We start from the raw sequence: 12,430 nt of genomic DNA on the forward strand, positions 1-12,430 counted from the left end.
TACAGTATTACTTAAGAATGTAGGCTTTGGAATAAAATAGACCTAGAGTTCAATTCTGGTTCTACCACATACGGCTTGGTGAGGTCACTTAATCTTTTTCAATTTCTTCATCTGTAAAATGTGGATAATAACAAAACCTTCTTGTATTGTCATGAGTTTTAAATAAGATAATAATGTGAAGCTTCCTAGCACAGTGCTTGGCATAGGATAAGGACACAATAAAGTTCAGCTGTTATTATTTTCCAAGGAATTTAATTGTTAATTCCTCCTTTGTTGATCAGCTTCAAGGAATACTTCTAATTCTGAGAATTTAGGCTCTTTATCCAGAGGAGCCAGTGCCCTGGCAATAAGGTAGTAGTCATTTTTGGCAGACTGTTTCTGGGCACATGGGCATTTGCTGTGTCATTTCTCACATTACTCCATGTCATATTCCTGCACATAATTCACGGGCAGCCAGGAGTCTGAATGGCAGTGAAGATTCAGAATTTATTCAACATTCCATAAACAGCGATTGAATGTCTTACTATGTAAATAGAGATGTAGTGATGACTAAGGCACAGTCTCTGCTTCCAAAGAAATCACAGTCTCGTTAGGGAGGCAGATAAATAAACAGACAATGACAATATACATATTCATGGGATCACTTCTGCTGCAGGCACCTGTCCCCCAAGCCCACCCCCAAACCCCACCCACCCAGTGCTGGGAAGAATGTTGTGAACATAGAAGTAGTGATGGTAGCTTGTATTTGAACGTGTATTTACAGTGTATAAATAATGCTCACTTCGAATTATTTCATGTGATTTTCATAACAGCCTTATGAAATAGGTAGAGATTACTGCTCTCATTTTATGAGCGACATCTGATTCCATTGGGGAGATGCTTTTAAATAAGGCAAAGTGTCTTATGTAGGACACTACTACTTTTCTGTCTTTAACCTCTTCCATTGTCCTTCCATTGTTCTTATTCAGGGCTCAGTCTAGTTCACCACCCTTGTTGGGCTGAGGTTTAGTTTTGATTCTGAGTTTCTCTCCTTGGATTTGATGGCCAACTTTATCTTCCCTTTCCGGACCTTTGCTTTCTGTCAACTTAAACTGACAACTCATTCCATTCAGGTGGCTTTGTGCAACTATTCCGATCTCCAAGACCCCATCTGGGTGCTGGCCGTGAGGCAAAGCCCAAGCGAGGGTCACAGGGTTTCCCCCGATGGAGGGGTCAGAAAGAGAAGCTTGGCTGAGTAACTCTGCTTGTGCAACTTAGGAAATGGAGGAAGCAGCAGAAGAATCTTTTCATTCCCCAATTTCACAATGCTGGTTCAGTCAGGAGTATCACTGATATTTCTCCTGATTGCAGAAGGAATATGGAAGTCACATTATCCTCCCTAAAAATGGAATGACTTATTTGCACTTTCTCAGAGATGTTTTAACAGCAGTTGGTCATTTATGAAATACTCAGAAGTTGTCTGATAAAGAATACATAAGACATTAAAATCTTTTTATGGTTATTTATGTAAAGAATATGGTTTGTTTTCTTTTTAGAAATTTACTTAGGGAAACTAAAGCTTGCAGATGTGTTTGTCATGTGATTATAACATGGGAAATTGAGTTTATTGCTGAAAACATGTGCTTTTCAAATCTGTATTTTTTACGTTTGTGGAAGATATTATTATAATAGATATTTTTGCTGCCCATGTAATATCTGAGTGGGGCAGCTCAAACACCTCTGCCAGATCTGCAGTGCAGCAAGAGGAGGATTTTGATTGTAGTGGCTCAGAAATACTGAAGGAGCAACTTCCTTCCACAGATCTTCAACCTTTACCACAGCAACTTTGAGTATATTATTTCATAAGGGAGAAAATTGGTTAGCTGGTTATTTTCTTTGAATTTATGTGTGAAGTTTGTGAAACACATGGGAAATAAAAGCCATCATTTATCAAAGGTGAGCTTTGAGAGGGATGTGAAATTCCATTTGCCACAGTGTATTAGGGATCAAGTTATATGTTAATTGACTAGTAAAGAAATTCTACTAAAAATTTTGTTTTGTATGCAGGGAGACTAGTCTCATTTAGAAAAAGTCTGAATTACAATATGTGTGTTTTAAGAAATATCTTTGTTTTACTTTCAGTTCATGCAGTCACAGTACCAACAAAGTGTTTGCATTAGTGCCTCTTCTTTCATGTATGGATAAGACTCTTCTGTAATTATTAACATTAGTTGAAAATAAACAAGTAAGTCCTTAAAAACATCTGTTTTGCTTTTAGGGTATTAATTTGCTTGGTGAAATTCTTCAACACAACTGGGTAAACTTCAGCCCAAGCTAATTCAACAGCACATAATTTCTAAATTACGGAAACCTAAATGATTTTTACTGTAAATTCAAATTGAAAACTAGACATCCAGTCACAGACCAAGCTGGATTTTCTGCTTAACTATAAGGGAGAGATTGTTTTCCTTCTAGACTGGTGAAAAATTTACCACCCGACATGCTGACAGCTTTGATGTGTTCTGGAAGAGACAGGCCTTGCCAACTGTGGACAGCTGTGCTTGGCACACCCCTCGGTCCAGACTCCCGACTCTACTATAAACATTTTTTTTCATATAGCCCCTCAAATAAATGACTGACGAAAACTAAGCCAAAACTGACGATTATCAGGCATGTGTCTGAAGATGCTGGCTGCTTTTTGTCACGGCATCTCTGGCCAATTAGACTGAGTGAATCTTCCTGCTACACTTTTTCTACCTTTACCGCAAATCAGAAATCAGATATTGTCTTACATAGAATGGGAGAGCTAGATGAAGACGAAGTTTGGCAGGTGAGACGAGTGCTTCTCAAATTCATACTTTTCAAAACACAGATCCCTGGGCCCTCCCTACTCCTAGAGATTCTGACTGTCAGAATTTCCCAGCATTTCCACTTATAACAAGTGCCCAGGTGATGCTAACACTGCAGATGTAGGAACACACTTCAAGCTACACTGGCCTAGGTCATTAATTTCGAGGAAACTTGGCGAAACAATGGAACTGCGTTTCAGAAACAAAACTCACCAGAACATGGCCAGTCTAGTGGAGGGAGATAAGGCAATGCTAGTGTGACCAAATGTCCAGTTTGACCCAGATTATCCCAGTTTTAGCACTGAAATTCTTGTGTCCCGGGAAACCACTCAATCCCAGGCAAACTGGAAATTTGGTCCCCTTACAAGGCATGCTAGGCTAGCTTATCATGGTAGGTTTATTATGCTTTGAAGTGACTGGTGTTTTGCCTAAATCTTAAACCCACAGTGGGTTTTAAGACAAGCCATTGAGCACACTATGAGATAACATGTAAATAAGGGTAACCGAGGCACTGCTGGTTTGAGCTTTCAGCTTTTCTAAACCTCTTTTCTCACAAGTTGTGGTAGATCAAGGGTTATCACAGTGATTCTCAAACTTGTCTGCCCATTGGAATCACCTGGCAAGCTTAAAAAAGGAAACATGCCTGTGTTCCATAACACCCCACCTGTTGTGAATTAATTGGTTTAGGGCGTGGCCTGGGCTCCTGTAGTTTTTAAAGGTCTCCAGATGATTCTAATCTGCAGACAACTCTGGGAATCACCATGGTAAGTAGTGTCCAAAGACGGCAGCTGTAAATATTTCCACATGAAGAAGTAGGGTCTATTTCCTGTGCATCGAGTCGCACTGCCTTTGTGACTTGCTGTGAACAATAAAGTTTAAAGAAGATGAATTCTGGGGCTTTGAGCCCAGGCCGTGAGAGGACTGGTAGCATTTGCTTCCTGCCTTTAGAAGACAGCCTCCATATGAGGGGTCAGACTCTCCTGAGTCCACAGGGCTGTGAAGAAGTTTCAGCTTGCCTTGGGGAGAGTGAGCCACTGCCTGAACGAACAGCAAGACACAGACTTGTGAGTGAAGCTTTCTTGGACCTTCTAGTCCAGCCCAGCTAACAGCTAAATTTGGCCGAGTGACCCCAACTGGTGCCACCAGGATCGGAACCGTGCAGGCAAGCCCCCCACATCTTTGCTTTAAATCCTCATTTTTGTGTGGTGTATTATGGAACAGTATTCTATAGCGTACTTGCATTTATTGGTAATAACAATATAAAGGGGACATTTTGAAATGCCCTGTGTAAATAAGGAATGCTTTATCTGTCATCTCCAGATCAAAGTGCAAAGCAAAATGAGACCCATGCCACTAAATATTCAAAGGGAAATTATTTTATTAATAAAATTATTAGTGATAGTGAGCAAAGAGATTTCACTGGTGTCAACAAAGTAGCTTCAACAGTGCCTTCTCTTGCATCTTCTAGAAAGCAGAGCCCAAGGCAGTGCTTAGAGTGCTATCAATTTGGGCTGTGCTACTCCAGAGTGAGTGAACAAGGCAAGAGAAAATGTGATGTGATGCAGTGTAATGGCATGTATTACCACACGAGCTGCTGTTTAACAAAGAGCTGGGCTGAGACACACCAAGTTGCTCTTACTTGCATGCTTACATAACATTGTCCCTGCACATTTGGGGGTTTTCCAGAAGAGTTGAAAGGAAGAGCTATACCTTGGGATGGTTCATGGGAGAGAAAAAAGAAAGAAGAGCTTGGCTTCCCAGCTTCCTCTTATTTCATTTCTTGTTGAAAGCTAAGTCCATGTACTTCCTGCTCTTCAGTGGATGCTTGGGAATCCAGGCACCATGCCATACGATACGTTGTTTATCCCAAGTCCAGAAGTGGAGGGACACCTGTACATGGAAGCGATGCTCACCAAGAGACAGAGAGTAAGAAGGGGTTGAGGGATTCTGAGAAAGTACACAATTTTATTGTGTAGTGTTTGATTTTTTTATTGGTTTTTACAAAAACAAACACTGTGAAGTATCTTACTTTGATAATGCTTTTGCAAACTACACTCTGAAGCTGAATTTAACCAGTATGGATTCCCCTTTTTATTTTAGCCACACACTCATGATCAGTTCTAACGTAAGTGCTATATTAGTCTTGACTGGTCTTTTCCTTTCCAGTCGTCTCACGAAACACAACATTGTCCCTGCACATTTGCAAAAGAGGTTGAGCAACTCTGCTTTCATCTTTAGCTCCAAGGATTTGGTTCTTATTTATTATTTTTCAGAGTCAAGTCTTTCCCAGCACAGAATGGAGTATGCATGCTTTATAGTCTTTAGAGAGAAGCAGGACAGCAATGAGCAGTCACTTCTGAACATCCATCCTTTTTGATGAGCTGTTAACTTTTTTCCTAGTCAGATCTTTTTTTTTTTTTTTTTTTGGTAGTGGGGAGAGAGATTTTGAGTGTAAACATTATGCCATATTTAATTATTTCACAGGGCTGGGTGGTTCCTAAATGACAATGCTTTCTATGACTAATATCATTAGAGATTACAGCTCAATATTGCCTTGACTATAGGAGCCATTATGTCAGAGAATCAAAAATCTATTTAACACATTGAGGGGTTTATTGTTCAGTGCATACTTTTTCTGGAAAAAAATATTTTCATTAGTGTTTTAGCGATCTGCTGATGGTAGACTTTTTTTTTTTTTTGCCTTTTAATTATCTCATGTGTATAAGCAGTGAAGATTGCCTAACTTCGAAAGGGCAGGCCAAAAGAATTTTGTCTGCAATTAAAGCCTGTGAAGTTAATCTGGCCATTCCTTTTCCTGTGGACGGGTAACCTCCCCTCCTATTTTCTACAACTGAGGTGACTGATAGACTATGATGATATTTATAACTGAGGTGATTGATTGACTGTTATGATATCCAGCCATCAACGTTCCTTGTCTATTTGGAGCACTGAGGGGGATGATTTATTTTTATAGAACTGTTCTCAAGTAGTAAGCATGGAAAGATTCTTATGGCATAGAGAAAGATATAAAGATTTGTAAAACATCTCATGCTTTTGTTTCTGTTCCAAGTTGCAACATGTGAACAGTCTTTGGAAAAGTCCTAAATTTGTGGTATCACTGTTTTCTAGTGACAGTTATTAGGTTCACTTTATTCTCAAGTAAAAGACCATGGCAGCTAACGTCCAGCTAGTCTCCACTTCCTTGGAGGGTGGATTTTCTAAATGTTTCCCGAACAAGTTGTAGATCTTTAGACCTAATTGTTGCTATTGAATGGAAGGCATACTCTGTATGTGGAGATATAGAGGTGGTGTATTAAATACACTTTCTTTATTAAATGAAAGAAATTCATTTCAAACTGGCTGAAATAAAAAAGGGAATTGGTTGGCTCCAATAAGACAAAGGCTGTGGGTGTGACCATCTGTAAATAGGATTCAAGCAATGATATTGTAGAGAACTCCCTCCCTTTCTCTTTCTCTCTAATTTTGTCTTTAACTCTTGGTTCTTCTTTTGTCCAAGATGGCTTTGTTCCCAGGCATGCTTTTCTCTTGTGGCTCCATGACATGCATCAATCGATCTAAGCTTTACCTCTAAAGCTTAGTTTTGTTTTTCAACAAATCTATATTTTCAACAAATTATCCCGGTTCTGTCTAGGATTGAGTTTAAATGGACAGGAATGCTCAGATTTGGTAAGAATCTTAGAGTAGAAGAGGGGTGATTCCCCAGGAGAAATTCAAGGCATTATACCCGAAATATAGGAAGGATATCAGGGTGTCAAAAATAATGAATATTCACACGTGTAGTTTTGTCAGTTACCTGAAAATGGACCCAAGTTTTCAGAGTAGATTCCTATTAACTGAGCCCAGAGAGAATGATGTATAAATCCAGTGCTGATTTATTAGTTCACAATGAGAAGAACATTCAAACAACCTCAAATGCCAGTGTTGACAGAGCAGTTCATTTTCTCCCCTTAGGCAAACCACGAGGAAAGCCAATCATAAAAAATTCGTTGAATGAGGATGGATCAGAATAAGAGGAGATAGTGGAATGGTCCATTGTAAGATCTGCCCTGGGAACCAGAGGTCTGGGATTCCTGGGGACAGAGCAGCATTGTTCTTGGATGGTATACAGAGAGTCTTTGTGAAATTTTGAAGCTTTGGGCTTCTCTTTTGGCTAGTATTTATCAAATGGTGGCCCTACCAACTGCATTAAAATCACTAGGAAGCTTGATAAAATGCAGATTTCTGGTCTCACCCAGAACTGCTGAATTGGAGTTAATGAAATGAATCTGTATTTTCAACAAATTCTCCTGGTTCTTTATAGTATAAAAGTTAAGCTAATTAAACTCTTCTGTTCACACAGTCTTTATTCTAACAGGACATAAATGATTATATTTCTGCTTAATAAATTATTAAACATTTTGGCTTTGACTACCAATCATAGCTCTCAATTTAAGGTATTTTCACATTCATTTTAATTACAAAATTCTGATTAGAAAGTAATATAGTAAGTTAGGAAAGAATGGAAATATATAATAAGGGATTTAGTAAAACCATCTGTGATTTCGTTATCATTTGTTGTCTTTCTCTTTTGTGTGTAGGGTCTATAGCATTTGATTCCTGCTTTAATTACTCCAATTTAACTTGAGATCATCTCCTCATAGTGATTTTTTTTTCTTATCTGATAGTAATGGCCAGTCTCAAAATTTCCATTCATGTATTTACAGACAGAATTTTATTCCCACAGGTCATTAATCATGTATAGTGTATGTAATTTTTTACAAGTGTGGAAGAATGAAGTGTGTTTTACTTTAAAATTAAACAGATAGAATTACATATGTATCTTATAAACACAAACTAACTTTTTCTAGAAGGGGGATTTTTAGATATGTTCTTACTAAGGGAATATTATAACAAAATCAGGGAGGTCATGGTTGATGGTTAATTGTCACAGATTGTTAAGTGCATTTAACCTTGTGTTATTGAAGTTGTTTACAAGTTTAAGTGAAAAAAACTGATTTGTACATGAAATATTCTAATGAATGTATTTTCCATAACAAATACACTTACCTTCAAGATCGTTCTTAGAAGATAACTATTAAATAAATTTTCGAATATTACATGAAAGAGTTTTAGAAGAGTATCTTGGGTAGAAATTCAAGTTTGAGTTTTTAAGATATAGAAAAAAAATATGGATTTAATAGAAAATTTTGGGCCACATAAAAATTTTATGGCTACGTGTGATCTGCAGTCAATCCAGGCCCTATTGATTCACTATTCCTGGTTAGCTGAGCCCTGTTTATACCATGGGTCTCAGATTCCTAGCCAGAACTGCCTGGATGTCCCTTTATACTGTTTCCATAGGTGAAAGCCCAGGCTGCTGTCACTTCTGCTGGCATACCTTTCAGAGTCCCCCCACACAGCACCCACTGACGAGAAGAGACCTCAGAGGCTTTGCCTTCCCCTGTGCTGCTAGGAGGGTCAGGTAACAATCCAGGGTGTGGGGAATTTGATGCATAGTGGAATGGACTTTGACCAGAGAGAGAGGAGAGGATGAGCCCATGCATAAACTGCTTGCCTTTCTTCTCCCACCTGCAGACTATTCTAAGATGCAGGAGTTTATAAACCTACATGGAGATGGTATAGAAAAATGCACAGCAGTTTTGTCTGTGGAGAAGTTATTGCCAGCTCAGTTACACACTATTTTATTCACGGCAAAATTATGCTCACATTGAGGTTGTATTTGTCAATAATTTATTTAATACAGGTCTACTGTGAGAGTTATAATTTATAATAATATTTCACAAGCCAAAGACATACAGGATAATATCTCTTAATAAGCCAATAAAGAAATAACATACTCTAAACCAATGTTAAGTTGGTTACACCATGATTTCAGGAAAAGGGGAGATGAAAGAAATAGTCCAAGTGTAGTCGAGGTGTACCTTTCCACGAGTTGGTTCTCTGTAGAGTTGGTCCTTCGCTGATGGCGCACATTGCTACTGGACAATAGCTGTGTTGGTAGGGAAGATGAGCTGCTACGGCTTGTGCCATTGCCTATGAGGAGTAGCCTCGTCAAAGCAAAAAGAAATGTTCTTTCTCTTCTTGTGCTTGTTGCATGGTTTAATGCCACTGCCAACCAAGAATAGGCCAGCTACAGCAGAATAAGTGTTTCAAGATCTTGAGAGAGCTATTTAAATTAGCGAAGAGTAGCCTTGCCCAGACAGAACACTCTCGAGTTGCTGGTCAAACCTCTTGCTTTTTAAAGTTTAAAAGTCTGTCATGTGATGGACACCACTGCTGTTACTATGGTGTCAAGCAACATAATGGTCCTCTCCATTCCATAAGAACTTTTTAATATTCAACTTCCAAACAATTTCATCAAAATTAGTTATTCAAAACAAGTTCACACCACAAACAACTTGGCCTAAAACAAACTTTCAAAACATAGATTTGAAATCATAACAAATCAACACACAATAATTCACCTTGTGATTTCACATCAAGTTTTATTTATATATATCTTAAGGACCTAATGTCTTTTACAAATCTATGTATAACAATCCACCCTGTGCTTTTAGATCACTTACAGTCTTAATCATACTCAATCATATTTTGTGAATTAATTTCCTTTGACATAGTCAAATCAGTAGACAAAATATAGTTCCCTCACTTCGCACACTATATATAACATGAGGTTTCATGTGAATATGTTCTGATGATAAATGGGAATTGTTTTTCTTTCAAGTTTCTCAAGATGGAATTCTAAGGGTAATATCTACAACTTTCAGAATTTTGCCTGAAATTTAGTAGGGCTTCTTCTCACTGTCCCTATTTATTCTTTTAAAATGGAAAAAACAAATATCTTTTCATTTAAAAAGTCTCATTGATTTTTGTTTCCTATGAGGATCTAAGAAAGAAATTTTTATTGAGGTATAGTTGACACACAACATTATATTAGTTTCAGGTGTACAATATAATGATTTGATATTTGTATACTGCAAGATGATCAACACAAAAAAGTCTAGTTAATATCTGTTACCACATAATTACACATTTTTCTTTTAATGAGAACTTTTAAAATTTACTCTCTTAGCAAGTTTCAAATATACAATAAAGTATTTTTACCTATAGTCATATGGCAATTCTATTTTTAACTTTTTGAGGAACCTTCATACTGTTTTCCACAGTGGCTGCACCAACAAAGATTCCAGACAGTAGTGCACAAGGGTTTATTCTCCACATCCTTACCTTCAGTTTTTCGACTTTTTGTTAATAGCATTCTAATGGATATGAGGTAATATATTATTGTAGTTTGGATTTGCATTTCTGCGATGATTAGTGATGTTGAACATCTTTTCATGTCTTCTTTGGAAAAATGTAGGAATATTAAACTGATTAGCAAAACTAGGTAAAATTCATGTGCTCTGAGCTTCTTCTGAGTTGATGGGATCTGTCTTGAGAGTAGGCATGCTCTACCAAAATCTTGCTCTTACCATATTATCTAAAATTTTATCAGTGGAGTTAAATCTCCCAAGAATTTTAAAGACTATGGCATATATGAGGAGGAGAGGGAGAGAGAGGACCTTTAAGATAGGCTATTAAAATGAAAACTTCCAAGAAAGGGCAAATATCATGAGTCATTACTCAAGAAAACAGCAACAACAAAATCCCCACAGCTTATGCAATTAAAATAGAGAGGGAAACACCAAGAAGAGCATTTGAAAGGACAGATGGATCAGAGGCCAAAAGAAGACTTTGCTCATTTCAGATTTGTTAAAAACCAGCTTTTTTTAAATTTCTAAAGAATGTTAGGGGAGGTAGTACTGGCCCATGTTTCAGCCACTCTTCACACTGCTCCAGTGCTGTTTGTGAAGCAAACGTTTTTTGAAATATTCTCTAAGAGGCTGGTTCTGTATAAGAGGAAATTGATTCATTTGTTTTCAACTGCCCAGAGAAATTAATGTCCTCAGAATTAGCCTGAGGACACTGTAAGAAGTAAAAATAACTTGGTGACAGTGTAACAATGGGAAGAAGAAAGTCACTTTTAAATCTTCAGAGAAGACGGACTCTATGAAAATTAAAAGTGATCCATTGGAGGTTGTTTAAAATGCAAAAGTCTCTTAATTTGAAAACAAAGGGAAATTCTCGAACTGTGTTCATTTCAAAAGTTTCTGGTTTACATCCCACTGAACCATGAGATGCAAAAAGACAGACTTATTTCTTCCCCACATCCCTCTGTCCCTCCCTCCTTCCTTTACACAGTGCCTAGTACACAGTTAATTGGTAAGAAATATAAATGGAGTGATTGTTGAATAAAACTGATATAATACTCAGTTTAATTGCCAGACACATTAGGGATTTGAAGGAGTGGTATACATTTCATAGCCACGCACTTCAGAGATTCAAAAAATTCTAACCGGCTGTGCTTACTTACGAATTTCTTAAAGCTGTCATTGAATGACTTACTTGAAGGCATTAGCTTAGAGGGTTGGGTTTTGGAAGGGAAAGAATAATATGAGATACAGAAGCAAATCATCCATGAAGAATTCCCTACATTTGCATTTTCATGTATAACTTTGGACAGAGTCCTAAATAAACATTAAGTGAGGCTGACAATTTAAAAAACAAAAAACAAAAAAGGTTTTCCAATTCCTCTTTGATCTGTAGGCTCACAAATTTCTCATTTAAATTTTACATAAAATGTACTACTGAATAAAATGTAGGATAAATTTCATGTATTTACTTGGCAATATGAATTTTGGAATGAAAATAAGATCACACTGACAGGTACGAATCTGTATTTACCTGCGTGATAGCTCGTATAAATGGCCACCCTGCATCTAGTCATACACATATACTGCCACACTATAAATTCTCTTATCAAGAGGTAGAATCCATGTGCTTACCCCTTTCACCTGGGTTGGCCATGTGACTTACTTTAGCTAGTGGGGTATTAGCAAACATGCCTCAAGAAGAGTTTTGAAAATGCTTGGACACTGGGCCTGAGTTTTAGTGCTCAGGGGACCTGTGCCTCTAATTCCATGTGAAGAAGCCTAGACTAGCTTACTGGGTGATGAAATGACACATAGCCCAGCTGACAGAAGCAAAGTCACTTAGCTCACCACAAGTGCAAGATGAGCCCATGTAACACAAGCAGAAGAAACACCCCACTGTCCCCAGTCCAAAGTGTGAGCTAGATAAATAGTTGTCTTAAGCCACTAATTTTGGAATAGTTTATTATTCAGCAGTAGATAACTAATATACCCTGTCGTACAGGATTTCCACCCTTTCTTAAGTTCCTCAACAGTTCTCGGGGGCCCCAGTGGATATTATTAATGTTCTCTGAGATATAATATTCTTGGCCACCATGCCTTACCTCCATTCCTCTTCTCTGGCTCAGAGCCCCCATGCAGCCATTGTCTGTGGTAGTTGTCAGTGTCCAGAGGAGCAGCTCTGCTGCTGGTCACACTGGAGATGGTGTCCCTCCTGGCGTCTACCAGAAATGCCCATTCTATAATGTGCAATGCAGCTCATGTTGGGATCTCTGCTGTATCAGAGTTAGGACAAAGTGAGAGGATGATTAGGACAAAACCAGACGAGAT

The 12,430-nt window shown here is 38.0% G+C and overlaps 1 pseudogene; it reads right to left on the reverse strand.

Annotated features, from left to right (window-relative positions):
• Positions 1–12,430, reverse strand: part of LOC105308550 — a 45,360-nt pseudogene that overhangs the window by 30,513 nt on the left and 2,417 nt on the right.

This window comes from Pteropus vampyrus, unplaced genomic scaffold, assembly GCF_000151845.1.
Source record: "Pteropus vampyrus isolate Shadow unplaced genomic scaffold, Pvam_2.0 Scaffold590, whole genome shotgun sequence".
Lineage (NCBI taxonomy): Eukaryota > Metazoa > Chordata > Mammalia > Chiroptera > Pteropodidae > Pteropus > Pteropus vampyrus.